We start from the raw sequence: 25884 nt of genomic DNA on the forward strand, positions 1-25884 counted from the left end.
TTTATTGATCCTCTTTGAAATAGTAATTGAGGAACGTGGAAGGAGAAGATGGCTAGAATGTGCTCACCACACCATCTCTTGTACCTGCCTAACATGTAAGTCAAATAAATGTGAGAACTCACTTCCACGTCAGGACTTATTGTCCTGACTCGAGTAGGGCTATATATATTTTACCTTTAGTCACTTTACCAAAAATTAAAACATGAACTTTCTAGTTTTACACCCTGTAGACGAAAGAAGACGGATGATTGATGAAAATGAATGAATATCAAATAATGGTAGAATGAGAATGGGAGGAAACGGCAGGACCCTTTAATAACTTACGGGTATAATTATGCCACTATATCTTAAGCCAAACATTAACACAGCCAGCGTGTCTAATTAGAAGAGTCTTTTGCTACAAGCTCATAACCCAGTCGTAAAGATTGTTGTGCGAATGGCTGGAAGAGAAGGTGTTTCCCGAAATATTATCTGGCGTTTGTTTCACTCACAGCTGTTAGATCCAGGACGTTTGCAATGTGTACATCCTCTTAAGGAAACGACTTTAACTCGAGACGAAAGTTTTGTCGGTGTTTACTAAGGAAGTATAAGCATAACCCAATCTTGCCGTCCTTCGTTCTTTTCATAGATGAAACTGAGTTCACAAGAGATGGTATTATAATCTTCACAATTGCTATGTCTGGGTCAAGGCAAATTTTCATTAGTTCGTCATTGAGGTCACCAAAGACAGATTGTTGTGAATATGAGGGCAGCCATAATAGAAAACCATCTCTTAGAGCCGAATTTTGTACCTTGACATTTAATAGGCGACCTATATCTTCAACCTCTACAATTGAACTCCCACAACTTTTAGAGGATGCACATCCGGAAGCTGAAACCTGTTTCGGTTTTCTTCAAAACCGGTTCGGTTTTTCACTGGATCCGATTTCAGTTTCCTTCAAAACCGGTTCCGAACTTAGAAAATTTCTTCTAATTATCACCAGAACAGTGTTTCGTTGTTCTCTGGAAACCGATTCCATTTCCACAAAAATAGTTTTGTGTTTTCCGAAACTTTTCACCGAAACAAGTTTCGGTAAAAAAACGAACCGGTTTCTGGATAAAACCGAAACCGATTCCAGTGAAAAACTAACCGGTTTTGGAGAAAACCGAAAAGTCGGTTTTTCGCGTTTCGGTTTTTCTAGAAACCGGTTTCCGTTTTTTATAAAAACCTGTTTTGCCCATCCCTAGTAAAAACCGTACACTTCATTTGACTCACAGAGGTTCGACTGAATACCCACTGAGCTCGGTTACTTATGCTGCATTACTTAATTTCTATCACAATATTTATTTCCATTTGATTAAAAAGGAAATAGTTCTAAAGACTATTTGGTAAATACACACAAAACAACACCAATGATGTGTTAATAAAATCAAGGATATTATAAAAGATAGGATCTGTCCATATGTATTTCCATCCTATTAACTCAATGAAGCCAAAAAAAAAAAAAAAAAAAAAAACAACCGAGCATCGGCACAACAACGAGTCTAACTGGCTACTCTCTTTTCCGCCATAAATGTTGGCTTAAAACATTGTGATCTTATTGGGCGGAGCTTGAAGAGTGGGGCTGATGAAACTATAACGTATGGCCTCATGATTTTTTTTGTATAGGCACATGCTCTATTTTACAACATGATTGATATAATCAATCCGCAGTACAGGTAACCATGTCGGGTAATTGAATGAACGACTATCTTTTCAACACTTTACTGGAAAGTACGAATGAGTTAAATTAACAACGAAATTGTGCCAAAAAACATAATGATGGTAAAACAGAAATTAGCAACGAAATTGTGCCAAGTTTAACATAATGAGGGTAAAACAGAGCCATTATGTTGAAAATACACTCATTTTTACTGTGTACACACGAAATAAAGAAAAGAGGGGTGAGATATTAATACTGAGTGCTTGAGAAACCAAATGATTGATATATTATTGTTGATATTTGTCTATATGTTTATTATAATAATTTATAAGTAAGTTAAATGTATATAATATTGAAAATGATAGTCCTGTATATTTGAAACATTGGGCTCATGACTCGGAGGCATGGTGGTTCGCTGGTAGAGTGCTTACCTTGGTGGTATAAAAGTAACCAAGAAAGATTTGTCATTTTTTGAGGAGGTCTGTGTTCAATTGACCCTCCCACCGTGAGTTGAATGCGAGTGGAGATAAGTCGAAGGTCAGTTGTTGGTATGGATATATCGAACATTACCTGGTTGTGGCAGTTCAATTACACCGTAAACTTGCGTAATGACATAGTGGACATGGGACCTCCACATACCGCCATATGGGCGTATATGCTCTACGAATTCAAGGAATCAAACCCCGCTGCAGCAGGGCGGAATATATGCCAGGCCTTTGGTGAGGATGTTGTGACTACGCGGACAATGCAGCGGTGGTTAACAAGTTTAAGGGCTGTAACGAAATACTCAAAGACGCACCACATGTTGGAAGACCAACACAAGTACAAAAATGAAGATCTTCAGGCCGTAATTGAGGCGAACAGTGACCATACATGTGAGTTACTTTAACTACAATTCAGTGTGAGTAGAGAAACCGTTCAGCAGCAAGTCCATCAACTTGGGAACCACTGAAAGTTAGTCGATGGGTCCCACATAATTTGACTCCGGGTCAGAAGGAAATGCGAGCAGACACCTGTGTTTCTTAGCTGTCTCGTCTGTGGAAGTAGCCGTTTCTGGATAGGGTGTTGACATATGAATAAAGTGGGTCCTGCACGAAGCTCCACATCGCCGTCGTCATTGGTTAGCATTGCATGAACCTGTTCCAAAACAGCCTTAACCAGCGCTACACCAGAGAAAGATCGTCCTGTGTGTTTGGGTGGACTGTGCGCGGCATCGTGCATGGAAAACTGCTACCAGGTGGTCAGAGCATCAATGTAACTGTATATTGTCAGCAGTTGAGTCATGTTGAAGAAAAACTCAAAACTCTGGAGTGCAAAGGGATCCTCCTGTTACAGGACATCGCTGAGCCTCACGTGGCTAGGATGCCAAGGGACACCATTTTACCACTTAGATGGTTAACACTATTGCATCCGCCATACCCCCCAGACATTTCCCCGTCCGATTATCACCTGTTTCATTCCTTGGACAATCATCTTATAGGATGCCAGTTCAAGTTCAAATCTCTGGTAGAGGTGCCAAATGCATTTGATTCTTCACTTCACGACCCACCAAGTTCTACCGCGATGGAATTCATGGCCTTCCAGAACATTGGCAGAAAATCGTCGATGCTGTTGGGGACTATTTTGATCTTCAATGTACGTCTTAGATGACATATCGTCGTTCAAAAGTTGTGGGTGAAAAAGCGATAGAACTGTCTTGGTTACCTTTATACATCTGTTTTAGCCAAGGAGCATAAACGTGGTATGTAAAATTATGAATTTCATGCTTTTCGTTTCATCAGTAAAAGTCAGTCCCTAGACTTAGGGCAAAGTGACTCAGTGGTAGAGCACTTTGACACGTTTCTTTTAGCTTAAATGCAAAATTGTGGTATGTACAATTTTAAAGTTCAATCGTTTGATTCCATAAGTGATTAATCAATTCTTTTGAGTTTGGGGAGCGTGGTGGCTCAGTCGTAGAGCTCTCACTTCTGGCATTATGTCTCTTTTAGCCCAGATATACAAACATGGGACATAAAATTAAGAATCATTTAATTTCATCAGTGCTAAATTGACTCTTGAATTGTGGCAAAGTTGATAAGTAATAGAGAGCTATGTTTGCCTCTGGTAGTATATTTTTCTACCTTAAGATACAATGTCCCTTGACTTTGGAGTACGATGGGTTAGTGGTAAAACATTAACTTTGATTGTGCGTGTCTTTTAGAAAATGAACATAAACGTAGAACAAAATTTAAAAAAATGATCCATTACATTTCAGCAGTGATAAATAGGTCACATGACGTGGAGAAAAGTTACACAGTTATGGTTCTTTAACCCTACAACATTGACAAAAAAAAAAAATTGCACCACCGTATTTGTGAGCTCAAGTTAGTGATATCTAATATGCCACATGCTCCCTTCTCATTTAAAAAATTCAACTTGAATCCAATATGGCGGTCATGCTTAGCATTCACTCCAAAATTTGAGGCCTCTCACCCAATATCAGTTGCCATATTCACTCTTCACTTGTTTCCTTTGGGCTTCAAATTATAAGGGTGTCCAAGGACTTTTGACACACCCTGATATTTCTTGCCTATAATGGCTACCTAACGAAATTTGATGTGTTTTATTTTACTTATTTTTTTTGCATCAATAATAAGTTCTTACTGTACCCAAGTCTGTGTGTGTATGCTCTCTACGAACGCAGCTATGTGATACTGCGTGGGCCCAGAATCTCTCCCCTTACGCAAACAAGAAACATCTGTTGATTGTAGTGGAAACATACAACAAAGATTGGTGTGCTTTTCGCATGAGTAATCGCTTTTGCATATACCCCGTCGGTTCGGATCTGTCCCTTACGGATGCATCCATGCGATACCGAGCGAGCAGAACCGGTTCCAGACCTTGATCCGAAAATCTGGTTCCGAAACCGCATCTTAGAAATCTGTTGCAGACCTGGATCCGAACCCCTCCAAAGACCCGTGCAGGAGACACAAAGTTGACCTTCAAAACACTGCAAAGAGGACCATGCGCTTGTGCCCTCCCCGCCCAGACCCGCTTGTGCCCTCCAGAAAAAAATGGTTCACCAGTGTGTGTGTTTAGTCAAATGAGTTTGCCTGTTTAGCCAATGAGTTTGTCAGTTGCCCAGTTTGTTTAGCCAAATTAGACAAGCGGCCGCCGCCTGCCTGTTGCTTCCAGCACTTCATCCTGCACAATGTTCACTGCCTCCCGGCAGCTCGGTTTAGCGGTTGCACATTGAGAAAGTAACGACAAATTTGTAATATAGGACGTTGCACGAAAATGTTTATATTACATTACACCTGAAAAAGCCGACTGGAAAATTCGTTTATGCAACCTTACGAATAATTGACCACTACAAATAGCCATGGGAAAATATATTGACAATGATAACATGTTTGCAGGATCTCCCTCTCCCGAAAAGAAGGTTGGCGGACTCAGAAATTTCAAATGAAAAGGAGGGTCAATTGAAAACTGGCAAACGTCAGTAGCACTCATCAATACGTATACCAACAACTTGCACTTCAAACATATTTTCTCTGTACAACCGTTTCAAAATGCAAGGCCTGTAACTGTCCCACAAAATCCATAACGATAATTTATCCTTATATCGAAATCTTCATGCAGCCTCCTTTTTATTAGGTCTTTTTGAAAATGTCAGAATCACGGTTAAATAATAGCCCCCAAGGGCTTTAGAGTAGAGATGTCACAAAGTCCTGGTTCCGGCGGAACCGGTTCCACGGGAAACCGGTTCTTGGAGATCCGGTTTTCAGATCTGGTTTCGGAACCGGTTCCAGAACTGAATTCGAAAAATCCGGTTCCGTAACCTTGTCTAAGGAACCGGTTCCAGACTTAAATCCGGAAACCCGGTTCCGGAACCTGATCTTGGGAACTATTCCAGATATGAATAAAAAAACGGTTTCGGAACCGAATCTTCTTCCTATATCCGTTCAAAACAGAAAACCGGTTCTACCAGAAGCCTGTTCCGGCCATCACTACTACCTATCACTGGTTGAAGTATCTCTCGCATGAATAATCGTTTTAGTAATATATTAGTCTGCAGCATATTATTAATCTGTAGGAAATTATTTTCGCATACTGTACGAAAATAACAATATGTATTAATAGGAACCATTTAAAGAAAGAAAATATAAGTTTAAAAACATACATTTGAAGACGCATTGTAATTCTGCACGGAAATTAACTCTCTCTACTTAAGTGGCAACTGAATCACTCTCTCAAAAGCTCAAAATAAGAATTTTCAAGAATGAAATTTTACGTTTTATCTTTTAAACAGACAGGTAATTTGCATTCGTAAATTTTCAGGTTCCTTATACACAGTTCATATTTGAATTTTCATATTTGAGTGCAGAATCACAACGGTTACATAGACAGCAATACTGTGATAATTCCAGCACGGGTTAGCATATATACATATGTGGGCCAAACACGGCACAACTCAGCACATACAGGTCTGATTCAGCACTACTCAGCATTAGTGAATTCGCACTGACGACAGTGTATTGGCGCGGGTCAACCCGAACTAGAGTTGCAGTGCGAAAGTACCTTTGGAGCATTTTCTCGTAGAAGGCCTCGTAAAAACTGGGGAGTATTCTAACGCAAATCTCGCAAAAATCAATTATACCAGTTATTATTATTATTATACACTAAAACAGAGCCTTTCCATTACACTGCGTTGCGTTGACACAAACTGTTATGGAATGGAACTTTTTCTTTGTCAATGCATCACATGTTTCATCTTTATATTGCTCTTTCGTTAAAAATTAGCATTTCCTTGTAAAAAAAATATATAATAAAAAAACACTTTCAAATGCCGGTAATTTGAATGAAGTTTGCTTTCTGATAGAACAGAATATGGAATCATTCCGTAAATGGTCTTTGCAAAATTTGCAAATCACTGTGCAATGCTTATGCTGCAATAAGTGAACGAGAGACAGTTGAAGCGGAGTAAGTACTGTTTTCTTGTTTTCTACCACTTTTATGATAAACGGCATAGCCTTTTCCTTTATCATCTAAACATTCACAGATATTGGATGAAATAAGCAATTCTTCAGGATAAAATTCTGACTTACTCCAAAGTTTCTGTTAACAGATTAACTTATGTAGGGGCAATTCCGTTACGGTTTGCGTCAACGCCATTACAAATCTACCTTTTAATTAGCGATAATACATATGCAGTTAATATTGATATCTGCATGTTTTGCGGTGCATTACGCTTGACAATGTTTGTAAAGGCCGGTGCGGTGTACATGTGTTTTTTGGTCCGCTTTTGTGTCTAAGTCTTATTAGTTCTTACAAAATGAGTTGTAAAATAGGGATCCGTAAATTATACCTGTAATTCTTACTATCGGAAATAAAAACCCAAAATTTGCGTTGCTTTGACGCAAACCGTTACAAACTGAGGTGTAGAATCATGAATTTAACTACCCTAGGTGTATTTGAGTGTTACTAGAATAACTGAAACTGACGTATAGTAAAATAACCTAGTGTCACGTGGAACATACTTCTTTTTCAATACAGTCATAGTAGGATTATCGATAGAAAGTTATTGACATCAAAGCAAGAAAGATTCTTGTCACACTACCAAAAGAACTAGGGCCTTATGCAGAGTCGTTCTGACGCTTAATTAGTTCCATACTAAAGAGTTCGACTAACATATGTTTCCTGCAGTAGTCAGGCTTTTAGTATGACGCCAATCATGAGTCACAATGACTCTGCTTAAGGTTACTAACGTGTATACCGATGAAGACGATTGTTTTATGAAGTTACAAAAAAAAATAATAATAATAAATAAAAACAGACTCAACAATATACTTTTTAGAAAGGATACAGTATTTGTTATATCAGTAACATTTTATCACCGTATTGCTTATCTACACATAGGTGACCCTCTATATGAAGAGTCACTAACTCATGAAGCACATCTGTAAGTTGGAGAGACTTTGAAAAGATAAAAATAATTTTCAAAATAAATTTCTTGGTGTCGACAACTTGTCTATCTGCATATTTCAGCCCTCCCTCGTTCAGTAAACCGATCCGCTTAAAGTAAACAGATTAATATAACGTATAACAAAACAATGTATAAGTAGTGGGTTCTCTTCAAGAAATAAATGTGGTCAGTGATCCTTAGGTTAGGGTCCCGAAGGAGCAAAATGAATGACGTCGCTAACGTGTACAAGTAGAAGTAAATTAGTGCGACAATTACAATGATCCCGTACACAGCACATAGGGTGCATAGAGTCATTGTAATCACAGTTGAGTGCATTTGCTATATATACATACATACTTTAATTTTATAGTTTTGTACTATGATACTTATATTCTTGTTTTCAGTGACGCACGCATAGTTCGAAACTCCCAAACTTCATATCAGGTGTTTGTATACAAATCTTAAAATGATGCTTGGCGTGGGACACCCGGGTTCTATTCCCGGCAGGAGCTCATGTGGTTCGGATTCCACATTAAGCAGTAGGTCCCATATCATTTAGTCTCGCTGTTGAAAGGGACGTAAAACTCAAGATCAACTCAGCTTAAGGTGATACATATTAATTTTTGCCTCTTGTTTACGAGGGGCGCAAAAACTCGGATAGGTATGCCTTTGTCTGTATTATATTTTATGAAGAGCTACGTAATTGAATATATGTGGTAAGTGGGGTCCCTAGTTCTATCCTACTTCACACCAAGTGGGCTTTGTAGTGGACAAATAACATGTTCATGAGTTTCCTCCGGGATCTCCAGTTTCCTCTCACGTTTCTTTATTCACCATTTCACTTGCTCTTATTATCACAGTCTGCTTTAACATATATGGCATAAGCGTGGGGCGTAAGATTTCATTTCATTTCTTCTTAAATTTATAGAATAAAGGTACGTCTTCCGTCCCTGCTCCTAGTTTAGGAAACATAGTTACACAAAAAAGAATCCAACAATACCATGGTAACTAAAGAATTGTATACGAAGAATAAAAATTAAAGCAGGAAGCAAATCTTTACTTTAGACGTAGAGTTAGTCTTTATGTTTACGAGTACTTGTCAATTTCTCATAATGAACTTTAAATAGCTTCCATACCTGTTGAAATGAATGTGAGAGTTCGGGTGAACCTGATTTCGGGGTCTGTTACTTTGTCTCGAGCTCCTGTTTTGTGTTATGTGTTCGTCTACTACACGTGCTGTTTAAATGTGCTTCTTTCGTTTAATCCAATTTTTCTAGTGTGTAGGTATCCCTGGCGTCACTACTTTTCTGCAATGACTTTACTTCATAACAATTTTGATTAACATAGGAGAATTCGGGTTTTGTGACCCACGCCATTCTTTTTGTGCTGTGTCATGCTCACGCTCTTACTTTAGTATAAACCATTTAATGTTTAATACAATTTATTCATCTAACAATTTTCAATGTGATAGAGGACGTGTCTAGTATGGCTACCTCGTACTGTATCTAAATCCTTTTAAGGGTTCAAAATTGTAAATATGAGTTGAGAAATATATAGATAGCAATTGAGTTCTAGAAAATAATTTAACAAGTGATTCACACAATTTTCTAGTACCTTCTCGTAAAATCTACAGAAACTTGGACGCTATACATGGTTCAGGTTAAAGTATCAGAATGCCCAGAAGAAGAAATTATCATATATTGTGCAAGTTATTGAAAGACAGCAAAAAAATCAGAAAATTAATTCGTAGACTAGAAAGAAGAGAAAGGGCACTACAAACATTAATATTAAGCAACATGTTAGAATTGCTACGAATTAGTGTCATATTCATAGAACTAGACAGTGCGTTGTCGATGTCTTTTCACATTGTACAGTTTAATAGAATCTTAAGAGATCTGGAGAGATACTACACTGAAATGGAAAGTATTGAAGAAAGGAAGAAACGATTGCTTATGGGAGGCATATATAAGCTCCAAAATGGACTGGCACGTTTTCTTCAATGATATCCTCTATTGTAAGTTTTGATTCCATCAGTTCGATAAAGTATTTTTGATTAAAATAGTCGTTTTGGACATTTTGGGGAGTCAAATTACATATACTTCAAACGTATATTTTTCTGTACGGTATCAATATAAATCTATAACGTACGTGCTTTTTAATTTACCAGCAATGTCCGGAGTACAGACGTCCATACATTATTTGATTTTATTCGTTGTAAAACGTAGTACAGATCATATATATTAAGTCATTAGCAGAAAAAATGAAGGGTAAGGGAAAAAAAGAAGGAATGTCACAAAACTGTATTTTCAAGAAAACGACGGTTTAATATTGAAAATCGCGTACTAAATGAATAGGTTTAGTCAAACCTTTTCCTCCTTTCCTTGGATATATCTACATCTACGCATGCATGACATATACAGTCAAATAGTGCGAAGAGTCATCAACAGATAGGGCAAAACACCCGTTAAAGCACACACATGGACATTCCTTGTTTTTTCCCCTTACCCTTCAAATATAACTTCCTGTTGTAATTGTTAATTGTTATCTCAGTAAACAAGTGTGGAAAATTATTACTGTCGAAGTAGGAGAATACAAAAGTTTAAAAGTTAAAAAAATAAAAAAAAAACAATCTAGTGGTGCAAAGATTCCATTAGAAAGTAGCAATACATATTTGAACAGCTTAAATTTAGAGGTGCCCCTCTACTTTCAAACCTATTAAAAAGCACTTAAAATAATAAAAATCGTTAGGTTAGGTTGGTAACGTTACGTTACCTCTAAAAAAAACTTTAAACAAATTTTTAAGTTAATGTATGCTACGTTATGTTACCTTTCAGTTAACTTTACAGGTTCCCCTGCAGTTTCTAAATTTTTAAAAAAAACTTAAAATATAAAAAATAAAAATTAGTTCAATTTAGGTTATGTTACATTACTTTTTACTTACGAGGAGTGATCAGAAAGTAAAGTTACAAAGCCTGCAGTGAAACGTGTATATATTATTTCATATAACAAATACAGCCAACAGATAGTACATACATTAGGTTATTTTTCGACATAGTCACCATATCGGTTGAGACACTTGTCGCATCGTGGAATGAGTTTGAAGATTTCCTGCTGGTAAAAGTCTTGTCCTTGCGTGTTTAGCCTCGTTGTCACGAAGTGTGTCACCTCCTCTTCTGAAGCGAAGTGACGGCCTCGTAGGTGCTCCTTCAAGTGCGGCAAAAGGTGAAAGTCGCTCGGAACGAGGTCCGAGCTGTGGGAATGTGGTCGCTGATGTCTCATCGAAACTGCTTTAATAGCGTTGTGGTCTTCTGAGCTGTATGTGTGCGCGAGGTATCATGAAGGAAGATGACGTGTTCGGTGAGAAGCCTTGGCCATTTGTCCCAGATTGCTTCGCGCAATAGTGCCAACGTCTCACGATGTCACTGTGCGTCCACGAGTATGACGCAGGCTTTGTCCCAAAAACACTGTGGCCATCATTTTCCCGGCAGATGGCGTCACCTTAAACTTCTTTGTCTTTGGAGAAGATTGGTGTTTTTACTCTTTGATGATTCTTACTGCTGGGGGTGTAATGGTGAATTCATGTTTCGTCACCCGTGACAATGCGGTGAAAACACAGTTCCCTTCTGTGGGTTGAACTCCGTGTACCAAAGACATGCGCATTAGCCTGAAGGTCAGTGGGAAAGCGCGACCTTCGTATACCGTAGTAAAATGTGAATATCTCTTCTCAAAATCTTTAGTACCTACTGTAGACTTCTCTGCGCATAAATTTTTGTGTGCTTATTACCCTGGGAGAAGTTACAAATGCATACTTTTTTAACAAGTAATAACACAACATTATTTACTCATGATAACTAGTAATGGGTATTTTCCGTCAAATCATAGTACCCAGATTTAATTTGTTGGATATTATAAACATAGTATAAGCTTCACTGAATTAGAATCTTCTCTCTTGTTATAGAGAAATTACAAAGGTATTACTAGGCTTACCAAACCATTATTAGTTAATAGACATCTCGCAAACTATGTATCTGACCAAATAAACTCCACGCCTTTTTGTTTTTCTCTTTTTCTTTTGATTTTCTCAATATAACATTAAAAACAAATGCTAAATAAATATTTCTAGAACAATGTCCTATGATTTAGAAATAACTCTTAAGAAGTGCATTAGCTACAATTTTTGAGAAGTTGCATGCTACTGAAAAATATTTTATGAGGCTATTTTTTCAACACAGAAATCACAAAATGAGAAGAAGTACATTAAAACGTGATCACAAAACACTATGTAATATGAGGTACAGAGCATATGGCGTAATAGCAGAGTTTTTTCGAATCACTACTTTTATTTATTTCTTGTTGTTGACCTCTTCTATCTGATGAAGAATCAGCGAAAGTATTTATCGTAGTGTTTCTTTTATGTTCTGAACAGGGCCGGCTCTAGGCAACTTGCCAACCCGTGCAATGGCATCATTTGCCACCCCCTTTTCTGCATAAAGAACAAATCTTAAAGGCCACATCTCAGCTTAGTAAATTTAACTCCCATCATCATGAAGACTGTTTCTAATAAGAAATATTTATTTTCAATTATATAGTTATGACAAATTTTGCCGCCTCTCAAAACTTGTCGCTCCATGCAAATGCGCGTGTTGAACACATATGAGAGCCGGCCCTAATTTCGACAGCTTTAATTAATATTTTGTACTTGTTAAGCAAAGAATAATTGGATTAAGTGGCAAAACTCTTCAGAACTCACTTCCGTAGTATTTCCTAAATACCATAATTAACACGTTAGCTGCCATGTGGGTCCGATCGGACCTACTGGAGTGATCTAAGAAAATGTTCTTGTAGGTCCGATCGGACCCACAATTTCTAATTCGTCGAATTGACGTTAGAGTACTTGTATTGTAAAATCCTGTCTCTACTGTTAATGAACTGTAGTGTTTCTATTACACATAATATATGAGAAATTTACACTGTAGGTTTTGGTCTTTGATATTGATTATTAATGCCGCTAGGGGCGCTAAATACCAAGTAACAAGCATTTGCTGCTTTTGTAGACCCGATCGGACCTATGTGTTGCTTTTTCAATGACATGTTAAAAAGTTTAACAACGGATTCATTATTTATTCTAATTTATTTTCACAAGATGTCATTGTCCCTGTCATTTGCTGAATTTTCAGAAAAGTCTAGATCACTACACTGCTATTACTAATGAGATCGAGTTCTGCGCACATTTCTTCGTTTTTCATTGCATAAAGATACTACTTATTAGCACTAGAAACAAGATGAATATATCCACACTTCTCACTTCTGCACATGTAGAAATAATCAAATAACTTTCTAACAGAGTTGTCAGATCAGCTGTAATTTATCCCCTTGCCCATAAACAAAATATAAACACGTAGGTCCGATCGGACCCCCAACTTTTATGCACGCGGATTCAATACCTTGCCTTAGATTTTATTTCAATATTAATATTATGTTTTAAAAATATGAGCAAAACAAGAATAATGTAAGTAAGTACGCTTGGCACTCTACTGGTGAACAACAAAATTCACCATTGGCAGCTAACTTGTTAAATTCTAGTATCGTTTTCCGTAAGTGGTTATAATTTCAAACGCATGTGTTATTTAGAAAATCAGTACAAGAAAATATCTTATTCTGTATTTTCATATTTACTGACTCATATTAATACAATATTTAATTAGGTTTAAAATTTAATGACCTACTACTGCTTAACATAAACTTAAAACTTAAGTCGATCCTATTAATCAGTAGTTAAAGTAGATATATGACAGTGTAAGAATTACGTTTGGTAATTTACGAAATTAAAAACACTTGTATCCTACAGGCACATTTACTGTAAAGTAAGAAAAGAATACATATTAGTTAACTGTTATAAAAGGATTAAAAATCAGGATCGGAACATTGGAAACAATACTCCACCTGCTCTTGTAACAAACAGTTCAAATTCTGCACAAGGAAATATGATAGTTGAGCCGTGTGCCGTTAACTGAAGAAATTCATATCTATTATGAAAGTATACCCGGATTGTGAAGTGACTTCAACAACTTATGGATAATACGAGTAGATAGAAGAAATGTAGGTATAAGTTCTATTTTCTAATATAAGGAATGGAAGCTACCTGCTACATGTACAATCTTACTGAACAGTAACCCCGTCTCCTATATTTATTGGTCTATGCGACGATTTTATTGTGATGAGAAACCACACTCTGTAACAGAACCAATTAATGCATAAAGGTTACATGAACTACGAAACTAACTTTTTCATTTTTCGTTCTGAGAGCCACTGTATTGTTGAAGAGTCATGTACGATTGCGTCATAAAGAACGCAATAGCAAGTGATTTCTGTATACAAGTTCAAACTGGCATTCTTCACATCTAACATTGAGGAGATTGACATTAAGGACATTGACATTAATAGTGCATTTGGCCAGGAGTAATAAATGAACGCATAATGAGAAGTTGGTTTCTGAAATTTCGAGACACAATCAGGAAAAATAAACTCAGTGTCTACCGACTAACATCATTTTCTGATGAGCTATTCAGAAGCACCGTGCAGCCACATCAGGGTCATCTAGCCGCTCAGCGTAATCGGTAAGAGGAAAAGTTGGGCTCATTTGTGCCACGTGAGTTAACACCGTCAAACCTGAATCGCTGCCTGACGATGTCCAATTTCCTGAGTGTGAAGAGTTATACTAAAGGTTTTCTACATCGTAGTATCACTCCTGGTAGAAAATGGATCTTCTGCAATGGCCAGTAAATGGTCAGTAAGGTGATCGTATTTCAATTCAAGTTCAGAATTTTTTTTCCGATGTCACCCTCCAGTGGTGGGTGTTGGTTGCATGGTTGATTTGACTGTAGCATGTTGAATTGACGTGGAATAAGAACTCAATTGGAGTTGAACCCGGATATCCCAAACCAAGGATGCGTAATCTAACCATATAGCCATGAAGGACTTTCAAGATGGTTCTCGTGCTGATAGTGCTCTATGGTACAGGCTATACATCTTTGTCTGTCGAGATGAAACCATCACTGTGAATTTTTAGAGTGCTGAAGGATATGAAATAAACAGTAAACTTATCCATAATTATCCTGCACTCATTTGGAAAACCGGATTACTGTTCGTTGTTATTCTTTGGTGCAAACTTCTAATGGAGCGGCCATGATCTATCTGCAACAAAAGGAAGAAAAATGGAGGAATTGGATCAAACTTTCATAGCATAACAATAAAATACACGAGGACAGAAGTCAGTATCAACAATGTAAGAAAAATTATAGCTACATTGCGGGTAATTTTTGACTTACCCTTATATCTGAGATACCCTTAGATCTTAACCAGTCTAAACCAACGACGCCATAATTGTGAAGTTGTGTTCAGTAGTGATAAAACCAACGCAATTGAAAAGTGAGAAATACAGGCTTAAAGCTTTCGAATTATTTTAAAATACTTACATCTGGCAGTACAACAAAACTATCATACACTATGCTATAATGTTGATTTGAACCAGGAATTGATATTTGTTTTGCAATTTGTCTTTCATTTACTTTGTACAAGGTGATTCGAAAGTAATGCCCCCAAGCCTAGTACTTGACCAATAGTACTGCAAACATTCTGAACTGTGTATCATTAATGCACTGATGTTTAAGATATAGAATGCCATTTGTTTCACCTTTCCATCTCTTCTCGTTCCAAAGTAATGAAGCAATCCATTTCATCCAGTGGTGAAACAGCGGGCTGTCATTGAATTTCTGACTGCTCAGGAACATTCATCGCCGGCGACGAGTCGTGGATACACCGTTATGACGCGGGAACAAAGCGTCAGTCGATGGAGTACCGCCACACGTCCTCTTCGCCAAAAGTTCAAACTTGTCCTATCTGCAGGCAAAGCGTTTGTTGATATTTTGCCTCATCCTGCCTATAATCCGGATCTTGCGACTTTTGGCTCTTCCCCTAACTTCAGAATTATCTCAAGGGTCAACGCTACGGTTGTGACCCGGAGGTGGAGTTAGACAATGGTATCGTCAGTAGCCACCACAATTCTTCGCCGACAGCATGAGAAACCTTCTTTCGCCTGGCGAAGTTGCCCTATTGGGGACTATGTTGAAAAATGATACCATCATTTGTAGCTGATATTGCAAGCGTTTTACTCATAATTGTACCTGTGCTGTCAAACACAAATAAAGATGTAAGCTTGGAGGCATTACACTCTGAATCACCCTCGTAGATGAAGGTTGATAAGGCCACTATTGGACCCAGTGATTTGAATATGAATCTATGACGGTAATACCAGTTATTTCGTTAAGTACTAACTTATCACGCATATATATTGTTGTTTTATTTCGTAATATCTTGAAAAATGTCTTTTAAAAAGAGGGGGACAAAACATACAAGCACCGTTAAATAGTGGAACGTACTTGAGGTATCACTTATTTTCAGTAGAATCCAAAGTTGTGTGTTACATATGGAATTTTTTACAACTTTTTGTTTTGCGTTGAGACTTAATCACAATAATAGAGAAAATAGTAATTTTACTTTAAATTCCCTATAGAAAAGACCTTAAGAATAAATAAATCAAAGATAAGGAACAAAAGGAAACACATTCTTTGATATTTAAAAATGAATTCATACTGTTTGGAGCAGGAAGTGCAACTTTTGGGACCACGCAGCTTTGTTGTTTCCAAAAGTAACGAACTCAGTTGTCTCACCGATCCTAATTTTAATAGAGAAACATGTCAGACTGTGCGTCACAATTCCTAATAGTAAACAGTCTTCCTAATAGATGTCGCTAACTGTACTGTATATAGACGTCAATAATTCCAGCTAGTATGCAAGCAACTTGCCAATTTAAAATTATTGTGATGATTTATTTTCAACTTTCAAACTGTCCTATTTAAATTTAATTATTTCATTATTAATTATTATGACCGTGCTTTGATCTTTATTATTAGGTTAAGGGTCATAACGATATTTAAACTAGGCTATTAATATTTGTGTCATCTAAAGTTAGTTTGTGGGTTATATACGAGGTGTGATTGAAAAGTACGGTGAATGTAGATGCACAGTGCCATCTATCGACGTTGTATTCATTTCAACTAGTAAGCCCGGTACTCTAAACCTTTGATACAGTCAGTGTCAAGTTTGAACGAGTTTTGACATGTTAGTTGGCTTCCAGAGGCGGAGGAGTGAGGACGTGTTAAGAGTGTCTCTCGCACGAAAACATTAAGTTTTGTTCTAAGCTGCAAAAAAGTGCCAAAAAAAGCTCACTAAATGTCAAAATCTCTGTATGGCGATGAAACAGTGGCATTGAAGACTCTTGTCAACTGGTATGAGCGATTCAAAAGTGGTAAGGAGGAGGTTGAAAACGAAGAAAGATCCAGACGTCCTTTGGCCGGAAAAATTGTTCCTGTTTGTCCACATCCGCCTTAATCACCAGATATAGCACCGTGCGACTTGTTGTTCTTCCCAAAAATTGAAACCGTACTTCAAGAGAAAACGTTTTGACATTATTTATGAGGTTGAGGACGCCACGATAGCGCAGCTGAACGCCCTTCCACCAGAAGCCTTCCAGAAATGCTTTTAGTCATGCATTCAACATTGGAATAAGTGCATTGCTAGCAAAGCACGGTACTTTGAAGGAGATTACATCAAATTCCATGTAAGCATATTATTTTGTTTCTAGTAAATGTATTCACCTTATTTTTTATCACACCTCGTAAAAATTATAAAAAAGAAAGAATAAAAAGAAGAACATATTAAATGTTATTCAAAAGTAATGCTATACACAAGAATTGTATCAAAATGATGATATTTTATATATTAATAAATTATCACGTGAACAGGTATGTGAAACTATGTTGCAGGAAGATTAAAAGAAATTTCTTTTTTTTTCAGATCAGAAGAGTTTGAAATGTGTTGATGCCATCCCCCAAAGTTGATGCCATAGTCTTGTTTGCCGACAAAATTTGTTTTAGTTTCTTTCGGACAGGACGTGCAGGTCGTTTGTATTGCTTCGAATTTTCGGCTACCAATTTTTTCACCATGGAATACAAGGGCACGGAATCTCCTAGTGTTGCTACCATGTTCATATCAATATCCTTTTTTTGTTAAACCCTTTCTATGCAGGTATTTAATGACAGCTCGATGCTTGATTTTGTGCATGTGCATTTTGTGCAAGTTTTTCCATCACTTCCTCCGACTTAGCGCCTTATAAGCTCATCACCAATGGGGAAATTAAATTTTACAGTGTCTACCAGAGGATATATCTACACAGCTTAATTTTACAATCATTGCTTCCTTCATATTCAGGTCACGAACTTAGTAATTCATCCTCGTATATATGCCAGGTACAGGAATACAATGTTCGAATTTTCACGTAATTTTAGAGAAACATGAAAGAATTTTGCAGGAAATTATTATGAAACAATTACAGGGTGGGTCAAAATTTTGTGAATACTGTTTGACAGAAAGCATTTCGTTAGAGTTGTGGTTACACAGAGTCTCAACCTGCCCACCAGCACGATTAATGCACATAAACCAACGTTCAACAGTACAATTTAGTGCCCGAACACTCATTTCAGGGGAATGTTGGATACCACGCCTTCTATTCTGTCCTTGAGTTCTTCGATGTCTCTCAGTTTTGTAAAATATACACGCTCCTTTATCATATCCCATAACCAGAAGTCACAGGGTGTGAAGTCTGGAGATTGGGAAGGCCATGCCAAAGGCCATGCCAAACTAACGATTTCGGAACGTTTGATCAAGATAAACGCGAACAGCCCGAGCAAAATTAGGCGGTGAACCATCATGTTAAAAATAACCATCTCGTCTAGGTTGTAGGGCAATGTTATCAATTGTCAAACTCTTGCAGCATTTGCAAATAGTCAACTACAGTCATCGTTGGGGTAGTAAAGAAAAATGGGCCAATTACACTAGTAGCGGTCACGGCACACCACATTTATTTGGGGAGTCACGTAAATGATCATGAACGATACTTGGATTTTAGAACCCCAGAAAATTGTGATATGACGATTAACATGAGCACTGGTACGAAAGGTAGTTTCATCTCTGAAAATCATTTGACTAACAATGCCTCGCAGGTAGAATCTCACAGCATTCTGCTCGCACCTGTTTCTGCCGACCAGTCAAAGCTTGAACTTTTTACAGGTAATTTTGTCGCATGCGAAGGTCTTTGAATATAATTCGGTTCACGATCATCTGTGGAATCCCTGTTTCCAAACTGCAACGTCTCGTCGATTTTGTTGGATTCCGTAATATAGTGTCCTGCACTGTAGTAATATTTAATTCACTTCTGTCAGTTCTAGGTCGCGACCCATTTCCGCGATAATTGTCTGCTACTGATCTATAAACTTCTGTAAATTCGATTTATTGCTAAACGAATTGGTGGGCGTCAATCTGGAAATCATTCTGCAAACCTTTGACGCACTTCCGTTGCCGACTGCAGAACTTCCATTACGCTTGTCACCATTCTTCTGTGCTCCAATGCGAGTATGTCAGTCATCGGTCAGCCTCTAATAGAAAACAAAGCAAACTTCAGATTGTTCACATAATTTTGACTCACCCTGTATAATGAAGTTAGTTGCGATTCTGTAGTAATTATCATTTTAGTTAATGAACTTTAGTCCTTTTATAGCTAATTACGCAAAAATAATAATGTCAGATATGAATTTCTACTTCCTGTGCGGTACTAAAATATTTTATGTATATTAATACAACTATACTACTTGAAAATGATAAAAATAACAGAAAAATATTAGTAAATATTTAACAAATGTTAGGAATGTTAGTAAATATTTAATAAAATGTTAGGAGTAAATAGGATGTTATATATACCCTGTGTTTTTAAGGTAGTTCAAATTACTAATAGAAGTTAACAATTGAACCTCAAAAAAAAAAAAAGATTGTAAATCGCATATTTTAAAATAAAAAATAAAAGTTCTAGTATTATGTAAAATGCCATTAAATGTAGTTTGCTATAGTGAACTTTATAAATAACTGAAGAATTTAATAACTAATTAGATACTGTGGTACCGTGCAATTTCATAAGTCGCAATCAGCTAAAATGTTCATTTCTGCTATGTTATATGTTTGTCTTAATAATAGTGCATTTGAGTGTTTTGTTTTCTTTGCCTGGATAATCCTAGGTACCAGCACTTCTTGATTTGCGTATCAAGTTACTTTAATAATATCTGTTACAATTATGTATAATCTTTATACATGCTTTATTGTGTTTGAAAGAAAATCAAATTACAGAAACTATAGTGATTTTCGTGTTTACGCTCTTGGAAGCGTCCTAAATGTGAAAAATGAGTAAACTATGATATTATGTATTGTAAAAGAAGAATAGACATTAGGTTTAAACATGAAAGAACATGTACTGTATGTTACAAAAAAAATGTTTTGATAATTTAATTGTTATGAATATAATGAATTGAAGTTTTCAAAGCAATAATGGACTTGAAATTCGCTCTACAGTGTAAAATTTTGCGTGATGTAAGTTATTATCTTGACTTTCGAAGTGACTTCATAAAATATACAAAAGTGCAATCTTCTTCAAGATTTAATGTAGAACTAACAGCAGATGAGCTAACGTGTTACAGAAAACGTTGGAATTTTTTAAAAATATTGTTCATTGTACCACTATGCCCATTTCGGAAACAATTAATTACAGTATTATAAGTGCAAATGAATAAAACGTTTGTTTCACTTTGAAAGGTGCGTGTTGGAGTCTCTTGTAAATATTATGAATGTACAAAAGTGATTCTTTATTTATGGACTAATAAACTGACAGGGACAAAGTTTTACCCAGTACTATGTAATAAGCCCACTCTTTTCATTTGTATAACTAGTACTCCTGACGTTTCTTGCATATCGTACTAAATGAAAATTATGCAACCACACACAACTCGAAACAAAATCCAGAATATCGCAAAACGTAATTTAAAACATCGAGTTTGTTCAAACAAATTAATGTTATCTGTTGCGCCGTTGTGAACTTCTCCAATACAAGCTCATTCCCACATACCTTTAACTGATAAAATAAATGAGTATCCCTCTCCTTCTTTCGGATATCCCTTTATTCTGCACTAGCTGAATATACCCATTCTTTGCATGACGGCAGTATTTGGAAGTCAACGCCTGTGCAAGTATTACAATTCATTTCGGGGTCCGCGAAAACTATGGATCTGACACTAATATCGATCATTTTGGATTACTTTTACATGTCTCGATATTCTCCTCCCTCCCCCGCTGACTCCCGGCCCGCATACAATTATAGCTGAATTTGCAAGTCATTGCTAATGGAATCGGTCATTTTGGATTACTTTTACATGTGTCGGTATACCTCCCCTGGTGACCCCCGGCCCGAATAGGGTGAATTTGGAAGTTAATGCTATCAGAGTTTCACCATTGATTTCAGCGACCGCGAAAACTATGAATTCGACAGTAATATCGGCCATTTTCTACCACTTTTACATGTTCCGGTAAACGCCCCCTGAGACCCCATGGTTCGAATTTAAAAAAAAAACGCTTCGTCTTGGCCTAGGGCCTGGACCAAGGTATCCGTGACCAAAATTTGGTAACTCTCAGGCCAGGCCCGTAAACGCCCCCCCCGAAACCCCCTGGTTCGAAATTTAAAAAAAGCTTCGTCTTGATCTTGGCCCTGGGCCAAGGTACCCCTGACCAAAATTTGATAACTCTCGGACCACTCGTCTGGTCCCCAGGCTGCACACAGACAGACAGACCAACACACAAACAAACCCTTTACTTTATTTATATTAGATTGCTTAATTTTGTAATGCGCATTGTTTAAAGAGCCAGTATGACTTTTTTTTTTGTAAATTTAATTGACCGCCAGCAGTGCGCTTGTTGATATTCGAAATAAAAGGCTCCTAATTTAATTTCCCCACGCTTTCGGCATCTTTTAACTCCAAAAGTACACCGAAACAAGGAAAGTTGAAGACAAGTTTTTTTCTTGTTTTGAGAACTTTTGTACGCATTAATCGTTCACGTTATATATTTATAAAAGAACTTTTCCGATACCATTTTCATTGTGAGTTTAATGCACACAAATGAGTTGTATAATTCTATTTGGAGAACCTTTAGTATCGTGAAGCAAAAGAGAAATTTTGTGATAAGGGACTCACAAATGAACCATATTGATTGATTCGATTAATCAGTTTGGTTATTACTAGTGATTGCCGTCCAATTGTAACCCGAAAAACAATTATTAATTTTGTTAATGTAATGAGAAAGATTATGTTTATAATTATGAGAATTCTGAAATCAGTAACAGGTCTCATGCAGCTGATTTAGAAATTACCTTGTACAACAATGTGGCATTCATCTATTAGTCCTTTTCAGGACCAACGACTCAAGGGCTGACACTGCAGTTTAAACCTCCGTAGCTCGCTCCTAATTAACCTAGAGAGATAATGTAGGTGGCTCTTTTTTCAAGAAGGGTGAAACATTTCAATGGTGTGCATTTCATGCACATCGTGGGTCCTGCAGCAGAAAGGTAGGGGGAAATTTTGGATCTTTTTAGTTTCTCTTCAGCTTTCGAGAGAACTCTCCTCCCAGAGGAGCTACAAGGAAAAAATGTGGTATCAATGAAGATAAATTAACATATTAACTAGTAATACACTGTGTATGGCTATTGGGCTTCAATGGAAGGAGAATGGTAGGGGTAGTGAATTTACCCGTTTTTCAGTGTATATTTTCTTATAAAAGGAAAACATATTACTTGAAAAATTTTGGGACGATGGCAACACTTTTGTTTGTAGTACGCCGAAAAAAAATGTCAAACGTACACCAGACTTTCGGAGCAATCATATAAAAAAGAGTGAAATGCGAAGATGCAATAGGAAGGGAGAAAAAATTCAGAATATCGTACCAAGGAGAATCATCCTGTACATATTGTTCGATGGACTGTCATCTACTCTGACGTTGGCAGTAATAGTGACGCCCCTAACTGTCACAGAGACATGAACGATATCTCGTTGGAAAGCTTATGGGACACAGATTCCATCAAGGCAACATCTTTTTTTCTTGTGTATGACAAATAACAGTATTGCCCAGTAGCGTACCCAGGAATTTATTTCGGGGGGGGGGGTTCAAACTAAATATGAAGCTATTTTATATTAAAATTGCTAAAATTGCCCCTAAAATTAGGCTAAATTTTTAAAAAGTCGAAATTTCGGGGGGGTCCGGACCCCCGTGTCCCCCCCCTTCCGTACGTCCCTGGTATTGCCAACGTCCCACAAACTTCAAAAAAAAAAAAAAAAAAAAATTTTAAAATGTTCTTCTTCTTTCACGGGTTGGGCACGAGGGGCAAAAATGTTACCTTGTTGGAATGAGTAAATGAGTGAATAAGATTGGGGTCCATAGTCTGTAGCAAAACGCATATTGACGTCTAGAAAGGCTATGTTGTGCACTTGGTGGAATTGAAAAATTATGGTGCATAACGAGTTGAAAAACGATAGGAATTGGTTAACGCATAGGCTATCTATCAAGGCAGTCCGGATTCGAATACCCACAAGGGCGAAGTTTTAAATATGCTTCAATTTCAAATTCAATCCATAATAAGTCTGATAAGCAAGATATTCTACAGTGGAGAAGGAAATACATGTTCGTATGACGAGAATGACAGGAAATTGGACCAGGTCTGCTAATAGAGACAAAGGTTTACAAAATGATTTCCTTCAATTGTTCCAGAATTGATATATTCAGTTAATTTCAACAATTATCTAACTAAAGTTAATCAGTATTTTTTCTTTGTTTCTTCTCACATATCGTATGTAGTTACATATTTCACTATGCGCAACGAATTGTAATACCATTGCTTCATAACAATTCATTGGTCAACACGCTCCATACAATTGGAATAAATGTTAAAATGGAGATTTTTTTTTGTGCATAAACTCCACAGCAAAAGCCCGTTTCAATGTTTCACAGACTTAATTTCTTGAAATGTTAAGTGTAAGTTGGGTTGCAGCTGCCCAGGCGTAGATGATAGGTAAAGTACTGTATTCGACCTAATGGAGTTATAACTGCCAATGGATAGATACCGGTACTTTTGCTGTTGGCTGTACATTGCCAACACCTGTTTTTTCCTTTCCCTTACCTCATCCCCTGCCCTGCCAACTAATCTAGTGGTTAATGTGTACGTCTTTGCTATATAAGGTGTAGTGTTCGATTCCCAATGAAAAAATCATTAATTTTGAATGCATTATGGTGGTCATATTCCACTTCAAACTGTAGGTCTGTGTCCCACATAGCCTAGATGCTCAAGAGAGACGCTAAACTTCAACCAACCAAATTAGTCATTTGGTTAACATCTTTGATTAGCATCTTTTTTAACGTCGTTTCTTTGATTTAAATGTACCCTCCTTTCTCATACTTGAGCAGTTGGTAATCTGTTTTATTTGCAACATTAATGAGCTTTTAATTTATGTAGATATTCCTAGCTCCATCGTAAGTTATGAGTTTGTCCACTGCAATGTCTATGTTTAAAAGTTTGTGTTCCATGCCGGAACTTTATAGGCCAACGCACATTCCATTATAGTCACATTTTCAGCTATCTTCAACTTTAGTGCTCGCTGCGTTTGGTGATTGACTCACTAGAGTCCTGTGAGATATAAATTCTGCACTCACAAATTGTTTTCAGCTTTCAGCTTGGTCTGGGGCCTGACCCAAGGTATCCATGACCAAAATTTGGTTACTCTCGGTCAAATTGTCTGGTCCCCAGGCTGGTCCCAGTAAATGCCCCCCTGAGACCCCTCTAGTTAAGAAAAACGCTTTGTTTTGATCTGGGGTCTGGACCAAGGTACCCGTAACCAAATTTGGGTAACTCTTGGTCTACTCGTCTAGTCCCCAGGCCGCACACAGGCAGACAGACTTTATTTATATTAGATAACACTAAACGGTAGATTTTTAATTCTTTTCATCTTTTAAAATTATAGTTGTTCCCACCAAGTATTCGCCTTGATGTTGGCCATGAGTTGAGTTGATTTTGGGTTTAACATCCCGTTCAGCAGAGAGGCTATATGAGACGTGGACCTACTGATTGACATGGATTCCGAACCCCATTAGCTCTCGCCAGGAATCGAACCCGGGTCTCCACGATAAAGGAGCGTACACTAACCGCTTAGCCACGAGAAAACTGTGCTGTAGGCCATGTTTTAAAACTTTGGTTAATTAATAATTCTAATTGTCTACATTTAACTTTATTTTTAGCTAGAACCGGCTAATTTGCGATTACATAAGCATAAATTTTCAAATCTAAGTGGGTTACTGCCTGCTAATAATAATTTGCTTAACGTAGGTTGGAGGTAAGTCTTGTCAAATATTCCACCGTCCTAAAGGTAAACTGTAACAACTGTCTGTAATTATAAATTGTGCTCATATTGCTTAGTTTAAATTAAGTCAAGCTCAAGCAATTTCGTGGCTTGGATAATCTTGTGATAATCACATAGTTGACAATTAAGAACTTATCCTTACAAGGACAAAAGAACAAGTGAATTCTCCTAGAGGGCAGGTGAGTCTCTATAGTTGATAATTCTCTATAGTTTATTTTGGCTAAATAAACTCATAGTTTCATAAACATAACGCTAGTATATTGTATTTATCAAAATTTCAGTAAACTACAGTGTAACGAGGAAAAAACACATCGCACAATTTCATTTTTTTGTTATGTTTTACCTTCGCTTTAATTTCCAGCAATGAATAGACTGCTTGACATGAGTTCGTTAATAGACACTTGCATTTGTTTGTTTTAATGGCGTAACGGTAGAAGGAAAAAGAAAAGAAGATAGAAAAGATACGAAGTAGATGGGGAACAGAGTGAAACGGAGAAAAGAGGAACATCATATAAAAGGGGGAAAAACGAAAATGGAAGTGGAGAAAAGAAACGAGAGACAAAATAGGGAAGAACATAAGAAAAAAACTAGACCTGTCATTTGTATTTTAACTTTTTTTTTCTGTTGAAACCAAGAAGAGAACCGAGGGTCATAGACTAGAGAAAAATATTTTTGCCTTGTTTTATCGTTTTTATCTCGCGTTTTTGATGTCTCTACATTCATTTCTTGATAGAAGATACGCGAGAGGTTCTCTTCTTTCGATACGACATGAAGGCTTTGTGAAAAAAAAAAGCAGTGCCAAATACAAAAACGAAAAAAGAGAAAATTTAAAAAGCTGGAATTCAAAAGCAAATTCTATAGA

This window comes from Thermobia domestica, chromosome 17 (genome assembly GCF_964235325.1).
Source record: "Thermobia domestica chromosome 17, izTheDome1.hap1.1, whole genome shotgun sequence".
In the NCBI taxonomy this organism is placed as follows: Eukaryota; Metazoa; Arthropoda; class Insecta; order Zygentoma; family Lepismatidae; genus Thermobia; species Thermobia domestica.